This window comes from Manis javanica, chromosome 1 (assembly GCF_040802235.1).
Source record: "Manis javanica isolate MJ-LG chromosome 1, MJ_LKY, whole genome shotgun sequence".
Taxonomy (NCBI): Eukaryota; Metazoa; Chordata; class Mammalia; order Pholidota; family Manidae; genus Manis; species Manis javanica.
Window position 1 is genome coordinate 8,465,467 of NC_133156.1, and position 17,921 is coordinate 8,483,387.

The following is a 17,921-nucleotide window of genomic DNA, read 5'->3' on the forward strand; positions in this document are numbered from 1 at the left end:
GATTTGGGAGACTCAAATCACCACCATTTCCCCAGAATCCCTCCCACACGACAGGAACTCCGAAAAGAGCAGGCCACATGTCCTGTCAAGGGCGCCACATTCTGGAGCGTCCCGTTTGGTGTCCTTAACTTCCTCCTCCTCCTCCCACCCCAACCTGCTCCTGCTACCATTCCATTCAAAGTGTAAAGGCTTGAGGATAATGCGGGGGTGGGGGAGGCAGAGACGATAGACAAGAATACTCATACGCGACATAATCTGGGTACTGTACAGTATACCACCTCTGTGGGTGCATTATTTAAGTTTATCCCTATCAGTGGTGCTTCGTTTGGGTCACTTGGTAAGGTAGTACCATCCATCAGCTATCTCCTTTATAAACTTACAATCATTACGTTTCTGTGGGGAAAAGCATTAGGAGTATGTGAATATCTTCCTCCCCCAAAACTTTTCACCTAATCATCAGCCACTGATAATCCTACTTGAATTATTTTTTAAAATCAGAAAATTACCATTAAAAACCTTTATTATTTCTACACTTTTAATCTGACATTCTTCTGCAAAGAGTTTTTCCTCAACTCGGGATGAATTAGAGTCATTCTAAAAATTTAAACGTAAGCAGAAAAATTAAACTTAATAATTAAGCACAAAAACTTAATTAGTTCTGTTCAGTTACCCATTTTTAGAATAAGATGCTGGCATGACATTCAACTCCACTGTTAGCAAATAAATGTATCAATTAGATACTCTCTGAGTTTCAAAAAGGAAACTTCATGGGTTTTTATTTATTCAGTGTATCATCATCAATTACATTTACTTCTTAGGTTCAAACTGTCTCATCTTCGGCTAATGCCTCTTTCAACTGACCCCTGTATTCTCCTGGGTCATCCCCATTAGTCTTTGAGCACCTTCTTGCTGTCTAGCACAGGCTATCCTACACTCTTTTTATTTTCCCTCTCCAGACCTGAAATTAGCTATTTCTCTAAGGGACATTAGTTCCTTTAGAAACCAAGTTCTGACTACTAGGGTTGCTAACAGCTACTGGAGTTTCACTGCTTTTAGGCCCTTTGGGTTGACAGATGTAGTAGTACACATTTATATTCATATTCCTATTTCCAATCCAAATAAAACATTACAGTTTTCTGTTAATTTCTTTGGCATTTTAACATATCTCTTTGCTTTTCTAATGCAAGTCTTAGTTCTTAATTACTTATCCTAAAATATACATAAAACAATTCAAAATATATCTAAAATAATTCAAAAACTGCATTCTGGTTCCAGATTTCCATACAGTTTCTTTATTTTGTTTTGGCTTTAAACTATATACCACAAAGGAGTACTATGTTCAAGAATCACTTGAATTAATTTCTCTGTATAAAGCATCAACTTTTATATAAAATTAAGTTCATTTGTTTCAAGATTTCATGTTTTACAGTTTGCATTTTCTCTGTTTTAATTTTATTTTTTGGACACATAAAAAATATACATTTTTAAAAGTCAAAATTACACAAAGATATTCATAAAGTTCTAGCTTTTATTCCTCAACCTTCACCCCAGGTAATCATTTTTATTAGTGTCTGTCTTACCCTTTCAGTATTTCTTTTAACAAAATGAGCAAATAAGATATCTTTTATCTAATTGCTTCCTTTGTATACCCTGGTCCATACTTTCCTCCTTTCATTTAGTGTACCCTAGAAATCACTATGCATCAGAACACAGAGACAATCATTGTTTGTGTTTTCAAAGCACTGCACGGTATTCAGTTGTGTTGGTGTTCCAGTTACACAATCAAGACTCTATTGATAGACATTTGGGTTGTCTCCAATCTTCTGCTGTTACAAACAATGTGGCAGTGGATAACCTTGCGCATATGTTGTTTATCTGCAGAAGTTTATTTTCAGTGTAGGTACCTCAAAGTTGAATTAGTGGACCAAAAGTAAATTTGCTCTTTCCAAACTCTGTTACAGGGCTTGTGTACCACTTTATACTCCTACAGCAATGCATGAGGCTGTTTCTCCACAGTCTACACAATAAAATATTTTCAAGCTTTTTATATCACAGGGTAATTTTACTTCACATTTATAAGTGAGAGAAAGCATCTTTTTGTATGTTCATGAGCCATTTTCATTTATTTTCTGTGAACTGTTTATTTTACTCCCATTTTTTTCTATCCCTGGTTATAAGATCATGTTATTTTCTAGTACTTGAATGTTTTCATTTTTTACATTTAGATTTGGTCCATTTTGAAATGGCAGATTCCAGGGCAGGAAAAGTATCAGATAAGTCCACAAAATCTCATGGTGCCAGTAAGGAAGGAAGGAACAAATGATGGAGGCATGTCAAAAAGACACAGAAACCAAAATGCAGGGGCTCCTGCTGGCCAATTCTGGGACAATTTGAGCAACTATAAATGATAGATATAACCCATAAAATAAGAATCCATGAAAGCATGCTGATGTAAATGAATGAATCAATGAATAGGGAAGATGTTTATTCTTCCTTATAGTAAAATTTAACTATTAAATGTAGATGAAATTGTGGAATAAAAAGAAATCACCATTTAGCAAGCAGCAGAGTAACTGTTTCAAGCAAGAATCCTCAATAGATGCTAAAAAGAGTAAGTAATCAGCAACAGATTTACTGTTTCAAGGTACTCCCCCACAGAAATGCCTGTCTAAGGCTGAGTTCTCCTCACTCAGATTCTGGACAGTTTGGAGTACAAGACATTTCCTAGCGACTACCGTACATCACAGGAAGGGGGAGGACACAGAACTAGGCAAGGGAGGAGTCTGACTGTGGTGCAGGCCTCCCAGTGCCATGGCTCCAGGCCGGGAGGCGTGCGGGCGAGGGGCACCGGCTGCAGGCCACCCCAGCGAGGGTGTGGCCTTGGCTGAGGTGAGTCACGCTGAAAGAGCAGCTGGCTGGAGGGTGGCCGCTGACCGCACCTGCCACAACCAAGCAGCAAGTACTTCCTTGAAGGAGACCTGTATGGTGTATGTGAGTCTACGAGAATATGGACTAATTACAAAGAAAAACTGCACCTTTGCAGAGAAACCTGGCATCTGTCATCTTAGGTGGTGTCCTGTTAACAGTGCCGGAAATGGTCTGGCCAGTGACGCAGCATCACTCCTGTGGCGTTCCTGTAAGAATGCATACTCAATCTAATCATGAGGAAACATCAGAAAAACCTAATTTGAGGAATATTCCACAATACAAGGCTGTGACTCTTTAAAAAGGGCATGGTTATGAGAGACAAAGCAAGACTGAGGCACACTTCCAATTAAAGGACATTAAAGAAACATGACGACTGACTGCAATATGGGGTCCCAGACTGGGTGGGCTGCAGAGCGACCAGGGATTAGTGAGACAGCTGGTTCACAGACTAGAGAGGAGTATTTTATCAGTGCTATTTTTTCAGACTAGAGAACAGTATTTTATGAATGCTAGATCCTGATTTTGATAAGAGCACTCTGACTATATAAGAGAGCGTGCTTTGCTCTGGACTGAATGTTTGTGCCCCCCATTCACATGCTAATCCTAATGCCCAATGTGCTGGTATTAAGAGGTAGGGCCTTTGGAGGTGATTAGATCATAGCAGTGAAGCCCTCATAAGTGGGATTGGTGCCCTTGTAAAAGAGACCTCAGAGGGACCCCTCGTCCTTCACTATGCGATACCACAGCAGATCAGCCATCTATGAACCAGGAGGTGGGCTCTCACCACACACCAGATCTGCCAGTGCCTTTATCTTGTACTACAGCCTGCAGAACTATGAGAAATAAATTCTGTTGTTTATAATCCACCTAGTTGTGGTATTCTGTATGGGAGCCTGAACAGATGAAGACATTCTTGCTCTTAGGGAATAACACTGAGATATTTCTAGGTAAAGGGATGTTATGGCTACAACTTACTCTCCAATCTTTCAGAGAATGAATGAATGAGAAAGCAAAGAATAACATTTAAGGAATTTGGGTAAATGATATATGAAAACTGGGTAAAGGACATATGAAAAGTCTTTGTATTATTTTTTACAAGTCTGAAATTATTTTAAAATTAAAAGTTTAAAAATATAACAAAAGAAGACATAAAGATTTTATCTACTTGTAGCTTTTATTAGAATACAGCATGGGATATGGACCTAATCTTCTCTCTTACCAAACAGTTGTACCATATTTTCCTCTATTTTTTTTACCATATTCTAAATTTTTATCATCACTATTTTGGATATCCTATTCTGTTCCATATTCTGTTCCAATATGTCTGTGCATGCACCATACCACACAAACAAAAAATTGCTTTCATAACAGATTTAACTTTTTTGTATCAGTTTTAGGTTCACAGCAAAAATGAACAGAAAGCAGAGTTGGTACATACACACCGACCTCACAGTCTATGGAGGAGGCTCTGTGGTCTAGATTCTGGAGGGGTTTGCCTTCCATCACTCTTCCTGTGCAGAGGTTTCCTGATTGTTCTCACTTGTATTTTTTTCTGTATGACCTTCAGGATCAACTTGTAGAAAACAGAAAACTTTGTCGAGTTATTGTATCCATGAACATGAAATATGAAACTTCGTTCTATCTGTTCAAGTCTACTTTTGTGTTTTTCAGAAATGTTTCTTATTACAGATTTGCATATTTCCTAGGTTTATTTTTAAGTATTATCTTTTTGATGTACTGGAATGAAGACTTCTCTTCCACTATACACTCAAACTAAATTATTGTGCATATGTAGGAAGTTTTCTCCTCTTGAATCTCTTGGCTTTTCAACATATACAATCACATCATTTACACATAGAAATAGCATAATTTCTTTTTCAATGTTATACTTCTAATTACTTTCTCTTGACTGAATGTGGCTTACCTGATTTTGTCAATGCAATGTTATAGAGCAATGGCCATAGTCATAAGCATCTTTGTTTCTGATTTTAGTGGAAATTGATCAAGTATTTGGCATGTGTGCAATCTTGTTTGAAAACTATCCACTTATTCCTGTTTCATTATTTTTTAAATCAGAAATAGGATACTGGTTTTTTTAAGGACCTTTTTGGCATCTACAGAAATATAATAACAAAAGGAGAAAGAATTAGCAGCTCTGTTGGTAACACCACTTCCTCCAGAAGCACAGTCCTGCTTCAGAAATGATCTCTTATCCCTCCCAACCCCCATCACCACTATTAGAGCTTTGTTCCCAAAGGTCAACAATTGTCTAAGCCTAAAAGTACTTAAATAGAAGTTTCATGAAAAAAGAATTCTATGGCAAAAATAAATAAAATTTGGAAAAACACCAGGTTAAACAAAGTTACATACTTGGAGCAGCACTTCTTAAAACGTGTAATATGCAAACGAGCACTGTCATTAAAGATAAGGGCTACTAAATGAAGTCCAAATGCACCTGACCACGTACATTTATACATCTTTGTATTCCCAGTGTCAAATACAGTACCTGGGACACCATAAACATTCAATGTTTGTTAAATGACTAAATTAACATAAACATATTTTTAAGATCAGGAGTGTATCTGTAATTTGAAATTAATTGAATTCTCTGTCTGTGAATATATTCCAATTCTCCCTTCTCTACCAGCATGGGAACTGGCAGCTATAAAATCAATACGCTCATTCAACAAATATCTACTAAGTACATATTATATAGGACCTGTTCTAGGTTCTGGAAATAAAGGAGTGAATATTACTCTACTGAGGAGAGAAACAGGAAACACAAAGTCAAGAAGCGTTATGAAGAAAAATCAAAGGAGGGCAGGGTGAAAGTGAAAGAGGAAGTACTTTTTTTAATACAGGGTACTCAGAAAATCCTAATAGGTGAATATTGAAAAAGTCTCTATATGGAGAGAGGCAGCCTTATGAAATCTGGGAGGAAAGCATCCTAGGCAGAAGGAACAAGAGACACAAAGGCCTTCAGGTGGGACCCGATGGCTCAGAAGACCTGACGTCTGCGGAAGCACAGTGGGCAGAGGAAGTGATGGGCCAGGGGCAGAGCAGCAGCTGGAGCATTCAGGACCCGGAAGCCTATAGAAAGACACTTGGATTCATTATAAGCAGAGAGGAAAGCCCCTGGAGGGCGCTGAGCAGAGAGGTAATAGTCCAGGCTTGGGTTGTAGAAGATTCACTCTGGCTTTCTGAGGAGTGAGAGGAAGATTCTACTGACAGAGGTTCCTGCACATGTGCACTGCACATTGTGCCCAGGGTTCACAAGTATCACTATCTGTCATAGCCAAGACCCTCTAACTCTTCCTTTTTTAGTTCTTACAAAAAATATACCAGTTATCTCTAGAAAAATGACAATCAGAGTATCAGGAAGAAAAAATATCAGTCTCTCATCATACCAGTGACACACACACTATCAACATTTTGGTGTAGTGGTATTACTTCCTTCAGTGCTAATCATATCATTTCCTTGCAATTAGTTTAAAAACTTGCCTGAAGACTTCATGTTTTATGTTTGTTTTTCTATGTTGTTTAATGTTAATGTTCAAGTGTTAATAAAAGTTACTCCTGTGATTCTATCTGGTAAGTCTAAGTTCACATTATTAAGTATAATGAAGCACTGGAAGAAGCAGTGGAAGAGCAAAAGAGTACAGAGAACAAACATGTTTTAAACAGGTTTTTAAGAACTTTTTATCAAAACCCATGCATCTCTATCTTAGAGAAATCCGTTCCCCATGAAACCATAACCACCATTACTCGTGACCTCCCATTTCAGTTAAGTGTAGGCGTCCATCTGCTCAAGATGTGCTGCATATCTCAGCAAAACCTAAATCTGTGCACCTTACATGCTTACGGGAATAGTGTAGTGTCAGGTATTAATCTCCTTAGAGTCACTCTAAGAAGGGCTCCCTCCCTTAGACAACACACACATAATCCTGACACTATCTGCTGCTCATAGAAAAATACACATGCTTTTGCAGTATGATCGTCAAATACAGACAATTAAAAAAAGGAATATGAAAAAAAAGCAAACAATGTGCTTCTTCCCTCACTGAAGACTCTGTGCATGTGGGGACACACACACACAATACCAACAATTAGAAAAAAACAACCCTCTTGTTGAAAAAGGGAAGGCAAGAAAAAGTACGCCCGTGGCTATTTAAATCTCCTGACTTCCCAGTAACACTTGAAAGCCTACTCTGCTAAGAACTTTACATTATTTTGAAAGACAGGTCTTATCCCACTTTCTGGCATGCGAACGAGTTCAGAGAGGTTAAATGATTTATTAAGATCATTCAAAAGGCATTAAAATACAGCAAGAAGGCCAGTTTGGTGGCCGTAGAACAAATAAAAGGTTAAGAGTGGAAAGGAAATTACTTCAGATAAGGAGTGAGACAAGGAGGCAATGGCAAGGCCTTTAGGTGACCCAGTGACCAAGGCAGGAGGCCAGCCAAGGTTCTCAGGAGTGACAAGTCTGATCCTGACTTCAAAGAGATCATTCTGGCTGCCCCCACGGAGAATGGACAGCGTACAGTTAGGAGTGGGGTGGAGTGATGAGGGAGGGACAAGCTATGACAGCACTACAGTGACGTAGGTGATAATGTGGCATAATGAACCACCCAAAGCTTAGAGATTTTAAACCATCCCCATTTATTATTTCCTGCAATTGTGTGGGTCAGCAACTTGGGTTATATGATCAGCTGGGCTGTTTTTCTACTAGCTGCAGTCAACTGGGAGAGTCAAAGATGGCATCATTCACACAGCAGGGGTTTTGGTGTTTAGCTCCTTTTGGCTGGGCTTCTCTCTCCATATGTTCTGGACTAGAACTCCCTACACACCTGCGTAGGGATCTAAGATCTAAGCAGAAAATGCAGGCTGTCTTAGGGCCTAACTTCCAGATCTCACATATCACCTTCTACCAAAGAAAGTACAGGGCTCGCCCAGATGCACTCGGTGGGTAAACAGACCCCACCTACCTCTTGAAGGGAGGAGGTGCAAATCTCTGAGGCCATGTTTGCAACTACACACAAAACAGAGATCACAGTGGGTTGAACGAATACAGTTGCAGCGGTCATGGTGAGAAGCTGCTGGATTTTAGTACATATAATGGCAAGATTTGTTGACTAATTGGATATGGAATGATTTTTAACTAAGGAAATGGAAGGATGAAACTGTCATTTACTGAGCTAGGGTAGAAAGGGCAGTTTCAGGACAGAAAGAGGAAAAAAACTCAGAGTTTTGTTTTGAACCTGGCAAGTGTGATATGCCTATTAGATATCCCAGCAGAGATATCAAGTAGATAGTTAGATATTAAAGTCTGGAGTTGAGCGTGCTCTCTTTTCTCTACCACAAAGTGGAAAAGGTCAGAGGAGGAGGAAAGTGTGATTTGCATTACTAGGACATAATGTTCTCCCAAATAATCTGACCTGGTTTCTAAATTGCCCAGCACCTTTTCCTTCCATATTTCTTGCCTTACAAGAAAGCAGTGAAGGCCCAAAAGAGGTTCTGTTTATATGGAAAAAAATATAAAAACTCCTTTCGTTCACTTGGTTTTAGGTTTCTTTTAAAAAAAAAAAATATATATATATATATATATATTTTAGAGCTCTCTCAGACCACTTTGCTTTTTAGCATCTAGAGAACAGAACAGATTAACTCACCAGAAGTCCCACAATAGAAAACTCTGTTCTTCAAATAGGGAGCTGGATTTTTTTTTTTTTGAGAGGGCATCTCTCATATTTATTGATCAAATGACTGTTAACAACAATAAAATTCTGTATAGGGGACTCAATGCACAATCATTAATCAACCCCAAGCCTAAATCTCAACAGTCTCCAATCTTCTGAAGTATAACGAACAAGTTCTTACATGGTGAACAAGTTCTTACATAGTGAATAAGTTCTTACATGGTGAAAAGTGCAAGGGCAGTCATCACAGAAACTTTCGGCTTTGATCACACACTATGAACTATAAACAATCAAGTCAGATATGAGTATTTGTTTGATTTTTACACTTGATTTGTATGTGAATCCCACATTTGGGAGCTGGATTTTTTTAAAACTGTATCAGCATAATTTCAAGGAATCACTGTTTCATAGTCCAAAACAAAGACTGCAGAACCGATATGCAATACCATGCAGCCTTTAACCCCAGAGATTACTGAAATATGTTTAGTAATTATAATTTAATTAGCATTGTTATTGTGGATGTTTGTTTATTCTATCAAACTCAGACATGAGTCAAGGGAGTTTATAAGACTATGATTCTATTCAATTCAAATGTATTAACTGAAAGTCTCCTAGGAACTAGACTTTCTATGGGAACAAAAGTGAATAGGACCCAATCAGAATATAGATTAATGGTTGCCTGGAGCTAGGGATAGGAAAAGGAATTAACCATAAATGGGCACCAGGGATCTGACTGCAGTGATAGAAATGTTCTAAAAATGGATGGGTATGATGATGACTGCACAGTTTGGTAAGTTTACTAAAAATCATTACATTATACATCTCAAATGAGTAGATTTTATATAAATTATACCTTAATAAAGTTTTTTTAAGTAAAAATAAAAACTTTTACAAACATACAAAAGCTGAAATAATTCACCAACTGCCCTGAATGACAATAAATGTTAAAGGAAGCCCCCAGACAGAAAATGAAGAGTACCAGAGTGGTAGCCACACAGGTAAATATATAAGATTAGTTTTCTTCCTACTTAAATCTTTTAAAAAGATAAACTGTTTAAGCAAATAGAAATATGGTGTGAATTATACAAAATGCATGACAGCAATAGCATAAAGGCTGGGAGGGAAGAAGTGGAAGAATGCTTTTATAAGGTACTATATGCTAAGTAGTGTATCACTTGAAGGTAGACGATGGTAAATTAAAGACGTATGCATACTTGACATTTATGGAGCATTATGATACTTGAAGCACTCACCAAAATGGAGTTACAGCCAATAAAGCCAACAAAGAAGAGAAAACAGAATTAAAAAATTCAAATCTAACACCACTTAAAAATTTATTATTTCACAAGAAGACAGAAGGAGGAAAAGGAACAAACAAGAGAACAGATAAAAAAAGCACATAAGACTTAAACCCAACCACATCAATATTTGCATTAATATAAATGGTCACACACCCCAATTAAAAAGCAGAGATTATACAGCATGGTGACTATAATTAGTAATGCTATTTTGAATATTTTAAAGTCATTAAACAACTTTAAAGTTCTCAGCAGGAGGAAAATATAATTTGTAACTGTGTGGAAATAGATGTTAACTACACTTATTGTGGTGGTTCATTTGCAGTATATACATATACTGAATCATTATGCTGTACACCTGAAACTGATATATGTCAATTATACCTCAATACAAAAAGAAAAAGGGGAGAAAAGAAAAAGGGTAGAAATTTTCAGATTGGATTAAAAAGGGAAGACCCAACTGAATGCTGCTTTACAGGAAATACATTTTAAATATAAAATCATCAACAGGTTAAGGTAAAAGGAAAAGGAAAGACATTCCAGGCTAACACTGATCAAAAGAAAGATGAGTGGACATGTTAATATCTGCCTAAGTATATTTCAAAGCAAACTATATCACTAGGGATAAGAAAGTCATTTCATAGTGATAAAGGGTCAATTCATCAAGAGGACAAAACAATCCTGAACATTTTATGTGCCTAATTACAGAGGTGCAAAATACATGAAGCAAAAAATGGATGAAACTACAAGGAGAAAGAGACAAATTCACAAGTATAGCCGTACCTCTTCTCAATAATCAATTGATCAAAGAAATAGAAAATCACCAAAAACACAAGACTTGAAAAACCCTATCAACCAACTTGCCTTACTTGACACTTACAGAGTATTATGACTCAATAGAATACTCTACCCAACAACAAACAACAAAATACATGGCTAAACAGAGTACATTTTTCTCAAATTAACATGGAACACTTCCACTACAGACTACATTATGGACCATAAGACAAGCCTCAATATATTTTAAAGGACTGAAGTCATACAAGGTATGTTCTCTGACCACATAGAATTTAATTTGAAGTCAGTAACAAAAAGATAGCTGGAAAACCCCCAAATAACTACATATTGAATAGCACATTAGGTCTAAAATAACCCGTGGGTCAAAAATGAAGTCACAAGTGAAATTAGGGAATAATTTGAACTGAATGAAAATACAACATATCAAAATTGATGACATGTGAATAGGGCAGTATTTAGGGGTAAATTTATAGGACTAAACACCTAAGGTCTCAAATCAATGACTTCAGTTTCCTCATTAAGAAACTTGAAAAAAAGCAAATTAAATCCAAAGTAAAAGAAGAAAGGATATAGTAAATATTATATAAGAAATCAATGAAATAGAAAACAGAAAAGTAAGAGAGAAAAATCAATCAAGAAACCAAAAGCTGGTTCTTTTGAAATCAGTAGAAAACACTGGAATCAAACTGTGTCAAGACAGTGTGCTCAATATTGATGTTTAAGTCTTTTTTCTTAACTCATTCAAAATTTGAAGAAATTATGAAAAAGACACAGGAAATATTAGTACATAAATTCAGGAGTTACATTTCTATGTATTTCTCTCCAAAAGAGGATAAAAGGCATATTCATCCTTGGACAAACCACATGGCTCTTCCAAGCAACAATTTCATCAGTAGTAAAATAAATGTGTTGATTAGATCATCTTTAAAATCTCTTTAAGCCCTAAGATTCTCCATATGCCCAATAAGAGGTACATTTATTACTAACAGCTCCAAGTGACCAGACAAGGAGTTCTGATAAAACCCTGGGAACCCGAAACAGCACTTCCTCAAAAATACCCATCTTGACCCAAGTGGAAAAATTCATCAATCTGCCCATAATTAAATTCATATGTTTAAATATCAGCCTTAGGGGAAAACTAAAGGAGAATTTCACATTAATTTAAAATCAAGGCCCAATACTTCTCATTACTTAATCATAACTTCTCTGCTTATGTTAGATGGCCATCTTAGATGCATTACTTCGTCCTTAATTTTTCCTTAATATCACTCCTTCTATTAATAGAAATTACTGACTGTGTGTGTATGGTGTGTGTGTGTGTGTATAGAATTACAAAATAAGGAAGTTATAAAGGCTGGGAAGGAATGAGGGCTTCTCATAAACAATTTATTTGTTCAAATGTCCTACTGTGGGACAGGCATTTAGTCTCAAGTACTTAGGAACCTTCTGCTACCTTTTAGGAGAAAACCACTTTATATATATATATATATATATACTTAAAAATAAAGCAAGGAACTGAAAATGCCTAGATGAGAACATATGCTCCATAGACACGCAGGTCTGGTCCCAGCCTTTCTTAGTTCTTAAAAAAATTACATATGCAAGTATCTGCCTTTTGGTGAAAACACCTAAATCATACAAGGATTAAGAGGAGCTGGTATCAAGCACACCTGTGAGGTGATGATAGATTAGATATAGATAGATAGATAGATACATGAAAGATTAGATAGATAGATGATTCATAGATAGATAGATAGATACACAGACAGATAGATAGATAGATATAGATCGCAGATAAGACTGAAATGTGCCCTGAGTGTCCAGATCTGAATAACCAAGTAAACAATAGTAGTTAATTTTAAAAGCATGGATTCCAGAACCAAACCACTTGTGTAACAATTCTGATTATGCCATTTACTAGTCATATATGCTTCACACATTACTTAACTTTACAGAGATTATTATGAGGATTAACTAAATGAACACAATGAACACATGTGAAGATATAATTATTATTATCCTCTCCCACTTAGTTAAAGAATATCAAAAGCTACAAAAATTCCATAAAAATCATTAAAACAGCACTTTTATAACACCTCACTCAATTTAAAGCAAAGCTATATATAAATATATTTCAGTGGGAGGGTCTGGGCTATGAAAACGTATAGAGGATAGTTTTAATGTGAGAGTTGAATGAGTGACACTGCAGAACTCTCAAATTCTCCTTCATTAGACTCAGATAACTTAGAAGTATTAAATGCCTGCCCTCTGTAAGACTTTTCACCACTGAATATTTTAAAATTCTGCCAAGCAATGCGCCCTAATTGATACTTAATGAAATTCTAGGCTATGATTTCTAAAGGATGGGCCTACAGCCTAATGAGGTCATGATCTCCAAACACAATCACCTAACCCACACCCTACCTCCCATTATGGACCAATTACACTTCCACTGATCCTATTGGCTCGGTGAAAGTTACACACAAAGTGGAAAGGTATTCATCACCTTGAACAGCCACTCGATAACTGCGTGACCTAACCAAATGACCTATTTGCTCAGCCTCACTGCGAACATCTGTAGAGATACTTATGTTAAGATACTGAGAGGATTAAAGGAAAGAACAAATGAAATGTCCCCTCCATCCCTAAGAGCACACAGCACTTCTCATGTCCATTTCCCTTTATGTTTAATGTCACTTTTTGATATTTTTGACAAAACCATCTATAGGTTAAGCTGTGCACTTCAACAAAGATGCACCCTTGTAATTGTTCCTTCAGAAGCCTTACTTCATAACCAATATGGAATTAGAATAAGGCTGAGAATAATCTTCAGACAAAATTAAATAAGACTGGTATAACTTTTGGAAGGGATCCCACTTCAAAGAAAATAGGATAAAGTATTTCCATAACTAATGAGAATCCTGATTACTGTTACTTTCTATAAGAAGCCTCAAGAAATACCTACATCTAGTCAATTTCAATTCATTCAAACATCATTTTTGGCAAACATTTTGGTATCCAAAACAATGAGATTAAATAATATTCAATAGATTAACCATATTCATGTAGTAGAAATACATTCCACAACTAATTTAATTTGGGCCTACTTACAAGAATAGCATTCTTCAAAATGAAATGTTTCATAGGTAAAAGGTAATTTTCTGAGGTGGATGTTTTCATTTAAAAACCCACCCTGAAACCTTCTAAGCCAAAGTATTCTCTTCCACACGTAGAACTCTGATTTAACCAATTATTTCTTTGAGAGCTGTACAAATTCAGAGCTGTAATTGGAGTTCTGATTCTGCCAGTTGCAAGTGCGTGGTACGGCTTTTCATTCACACAATTATTGTGTATCTCATGTGGCTCTTTCTTTTTTAGTGTGTATAATAGTGATCCTTTAGAGAGCTGTGGGTTGAGTCTGGAGATTAAGAATAGATCATTGAGACGGCAAAGGATTGCTTTTACAAACACCACAGATCATTTGGTCCTAAGTTTTCACGAAGAATTGACATAAGCAGCAGACATGTACAGAATAAGGCCAGTTTAAGTGTAAAATAGCTGCACACTCAAAGCCTATGAACAATTAAGATAGACCCATCAGTTACTACCACAAACACAGCAGTAGCTCTTGAACAAGGTTTGATTGACAACCAATAGCCTTCAATTTTAACAGTCTATTCGAATTAGTACTCAAATTCTTGAAGTGCACTGCAACGTTACTCCTGTTTTCGGGGGAATCGGGTGAGAAATTGCGTATCAAGAATTAACGAGACAAATGGCAGTAACGAAAACAAAACACAACGTCAAAATCTAAGGATGAAAAAAAACATAAACCTCCATAAGAAACAGCCAAGAAAAAGACAACTGGGCTTATATATCGTGTCACACATTCTTTCTGTCTTAAAACATTGTGTATAAGGCACCTGCGGCGGAAGTGAAATAAATGAACTTCAAAATCGGTCAAGCGCCACTGACACGCGCACGCGGGCGCTCATTTGTCCACGGCGAGCCCGCCTTCGGCAGAGACCGCGGACAGCCGCCCGCCAACCGCCGCCCTGCGGGGAACGCGCTCTCCTCAAGCTGTTCCGACGACCAACCCGGGAGGAACGTCTCCACTCGACGACGCCAGCGAAAGCACAGCCGGCCGCGCACACAGCCTGGACGCCGCCGGGCCACCCCGGGGAGGAGCCCGCTTCTGGCCCCCTCCGCGGAGGACCGGGCGCTGCCCGGGACCCCGAGCTCAGGGGCGCCGCCGCGGCCGCCACAGAGCCGCGGGCCGGGGGCCTCTCCTGTGCGGCGCAGGCAGGGCCCCTCCACCCGGGCGGCCGCCCACCCTCGCGGCCCGCCGCCCGTCCTCCCGCCCTCGTCGACGCGCCCGCCCGCCCCTCCGCCGCGGGTACTCACACCGCACAGCTCCACCACCTACGCGTAGTAGGACCAGACGCCCACGAAGGTGATGAAGGGCACCGGCACCCAGCCCACCGTACGCTGGCAGCAGCGCCAGGACGTCCACGGCGCCATGTCCCGCCGGCGGCTGAGCTCCCGGCGCCTCGGGCTCGTGCGGCGCTCCAGGGCCCAGGCGGCGGCAACGGCGGCGACCCGGGCGGCTCCGCGCTCAGCGGCCCCGCCTCCCAGGCTGGGCCCCCCGAAGCGAAGGTCCGGGGCTCCTCCGCGGCTCCTTCCAGCGCCGCACCCAGCCGGGTCCCGCCCCTCGCCTGCGTCCTGCCGCTCGAGCCCCGCCCTTCCCGCCCACCCCCACCCCCACCCCAACCGGCACCCCTGGAGCGAGGCTCTGGGCCGGCTTCCTTCCTTGGCCCCTTCGTGGACTTGGGGCTCTCAGTGCCCAGGACTCGCTATCCTGGGGCGTTGGGCCCTAACTGGACATCAGGCGAGGAGCTCGTACTTTGAACCGTGAGCGTCTCTGGCTAAGACCCCTGTATTTTCAAGTAATTTACTCCATGTTTCAGATGGAACCCGTGCCTGTCATTTAGGATGGAAGCCATGGAGAGTCTTGTCAGTTTGATTTGAAACCCGAATTTAAGATTTAATTGTGAGAAGAAGAGCAATAGCGTTGTCCTGCCCTGAAACTTGGAAACGAAATTTCTGTAGTTTATTTACAATTGGAGGATTTGCCAAACAATTATGCCTGTAATCATAACAGAACCTAGAAACATCACTGGGAAGAAAGACATCCTAATACTAGGTTGAAAACATCACAAGTAATTCTAAACCGCATTGCCTGTTACTGTCCGGGCTATTTTACTTAGACTAAGACTTTAATTAGCTGTTTCTATCCAAGGTCTCCATGAAGCAGAAACTGTGATGCAAAGGTACTAAAGGCAAACAATATTTTATCACTGTACACTAGTGTGAGAAGTAATAAACTATGTAAAATAATTCGTTCTTCCAGATTTTATACCTTGAAAGTCATATTAGGCAGTGGCAAAGTTGACAGTAGATTCAAGGCATCAATGTGGAGCAAATTCAGTTTGGTTTCCAGAGAGGCTCCTTGAGAGGGTTGAGCCCCGAGATGGAATTTGGATTGACGTGGAGACCGTAATGCCTTTTCCTCTCCTGCCATGTCTGCAAATCAACATCGTCCTACTAAAGCTCAACACAAACGCCATGTCCTCTAGAAGTCTTTCTTGATCACGTCAGCCGAACATGATTTCTCTGTTATGCCATTTTACTTATTACACATTTATTAGTTTTCTAGGGCTGCCATAACAAAGATGGTTAATAGAACAGATATTTATTGTCTCACAATTTTGGAGGCTAGAAGTCCTAATTAAGGTGCCAGCAGGGCCACAGTCCCCCTGAAATCCGTAGGGGAGAAGCCTTGCCCCTTCGTAGCTTCTGGTGGCAGCCATCGGTCCTTGGTATTCCTCAGTTAACAGCTCCATCACCCCAAGCTTGCCTTTACTGTTACTTGGCAGTTTCCCTTCCTGTGTCTAAGTCTCTAAATTTCTTCCTCTCATATTGGGTTAAGGGCCCACACTACTCCACTATGACCTCATCTTAACTAATTACATCTGCAGTGATCCTAGTCCACATAAGGTCACATTTTGAAGTACTGGTGGTTAGAACTGCGACACATCATTGAGGGAACACAAGCCAACCCATAACAACAGGTGAAGAATTTTATGCTAATTGTAGTTAACTTACCTACTAAGACCCTTGAAGGTAGAAGTATTTCTTATACATCGTATTTTCTCCACAGTGCCTTGCAAGTGGGAAATATCCAGTAAGTATTTGTTGAGCGGGCATTTGAAGGCTTCTGTTGTGATCTAGCTGTCTTCATTTTGAAGTAGCAAACAAGATCACATTAGTTTTTGATTTCTCAATGACTGTCACATGTTCTAAGAAGGTGTTGATTCTATATGGGATCTAGAAAACATTTACGATCTGGTTCCTTGTCCTTGAGATCATTCCAGTGAGTATACACATTTTGAGAATGTCTCTATCTTTAGTGGCTAGATATGAGTTAATACTTCCTGGTCTGTAAACAATAGGAGCCAGCGTCTTTAACACCTTCCTTCCTTTTCTACGTTGGGATGATGATTTTACTCAGCTTCTGACTGTGACAGTACAGATTCAATTAGAGACTTTGGGCAAAGCAGTGAGGTGAGTGGAATTACATTTTAAACAATCATTTTGGCCATGGTGGGACGAATGGATTGAAGGGAAGAAAGACTAGAAAGAGAGACCAGTTAGGATGCTGTTGCAGTCATGTAAGCAAGAGGCGCTGGTGGCTTGAATTAGAGTGTGGCGGTGGATAAGGTGATAAGGAAGCAGTTAGGACTTCAGACCAATTTTGATGCACCCTCTCTGCTCCAAAAACATACTAATAGTAACCGATGAGATAAACTCAGGCTCAAACCTCCATCCCCACCCTCGATCCTCCCCAGCTCCCAACAAGGGAAACAAAAAACTGCTGATAAAGCAGTAGGATTGTGGCCTTTAACGGAGAATGGAGGACACACTGCAGCTCCCTGACTGGAAGTGAACCAAGCTGCCGGCTGGCCTGGGGACTGGATCCGTGGTGTCCCCGTTGTTACCACCAGCCAGGAACCTCATAAAGCCATTTTAAATTCTGGTTCTGAAGTGAAGACTAGGGAAAAACAAGGGTACAAGAGGCAGCAACGAAACTATTAGACAAGGTTTAGGGAAGCCATGTGATATGGAAAGAGTGAAGAAGAAA

The 17,921-nt window shown here is 39.4% G+C and overlaps 1 protein-coding gene across 1 annotated transcript in view; it reads right to left on the reverse strand.

Moving 5' to 3' along the window:
- The window catches only part of ZDHHC20 (zDHHC palmitoyltransferase 20), a 160,275-nt gene extending 144,861 nt beyond the window's left edge, over positions 1–15,414 (reverse strand). Inside the window, exon 1 of the mRNA XM_073226133.1 lies at positions 15,125–15,414. The gene's annotated coding sequence lies outside the window, so the exon portion shown is untranslated. The remainder of the gene's footprint in view (positions 1–15,124) is intronic.
- Positions 15,415–17,921: the final 2,507 nt, after the last annotated feature.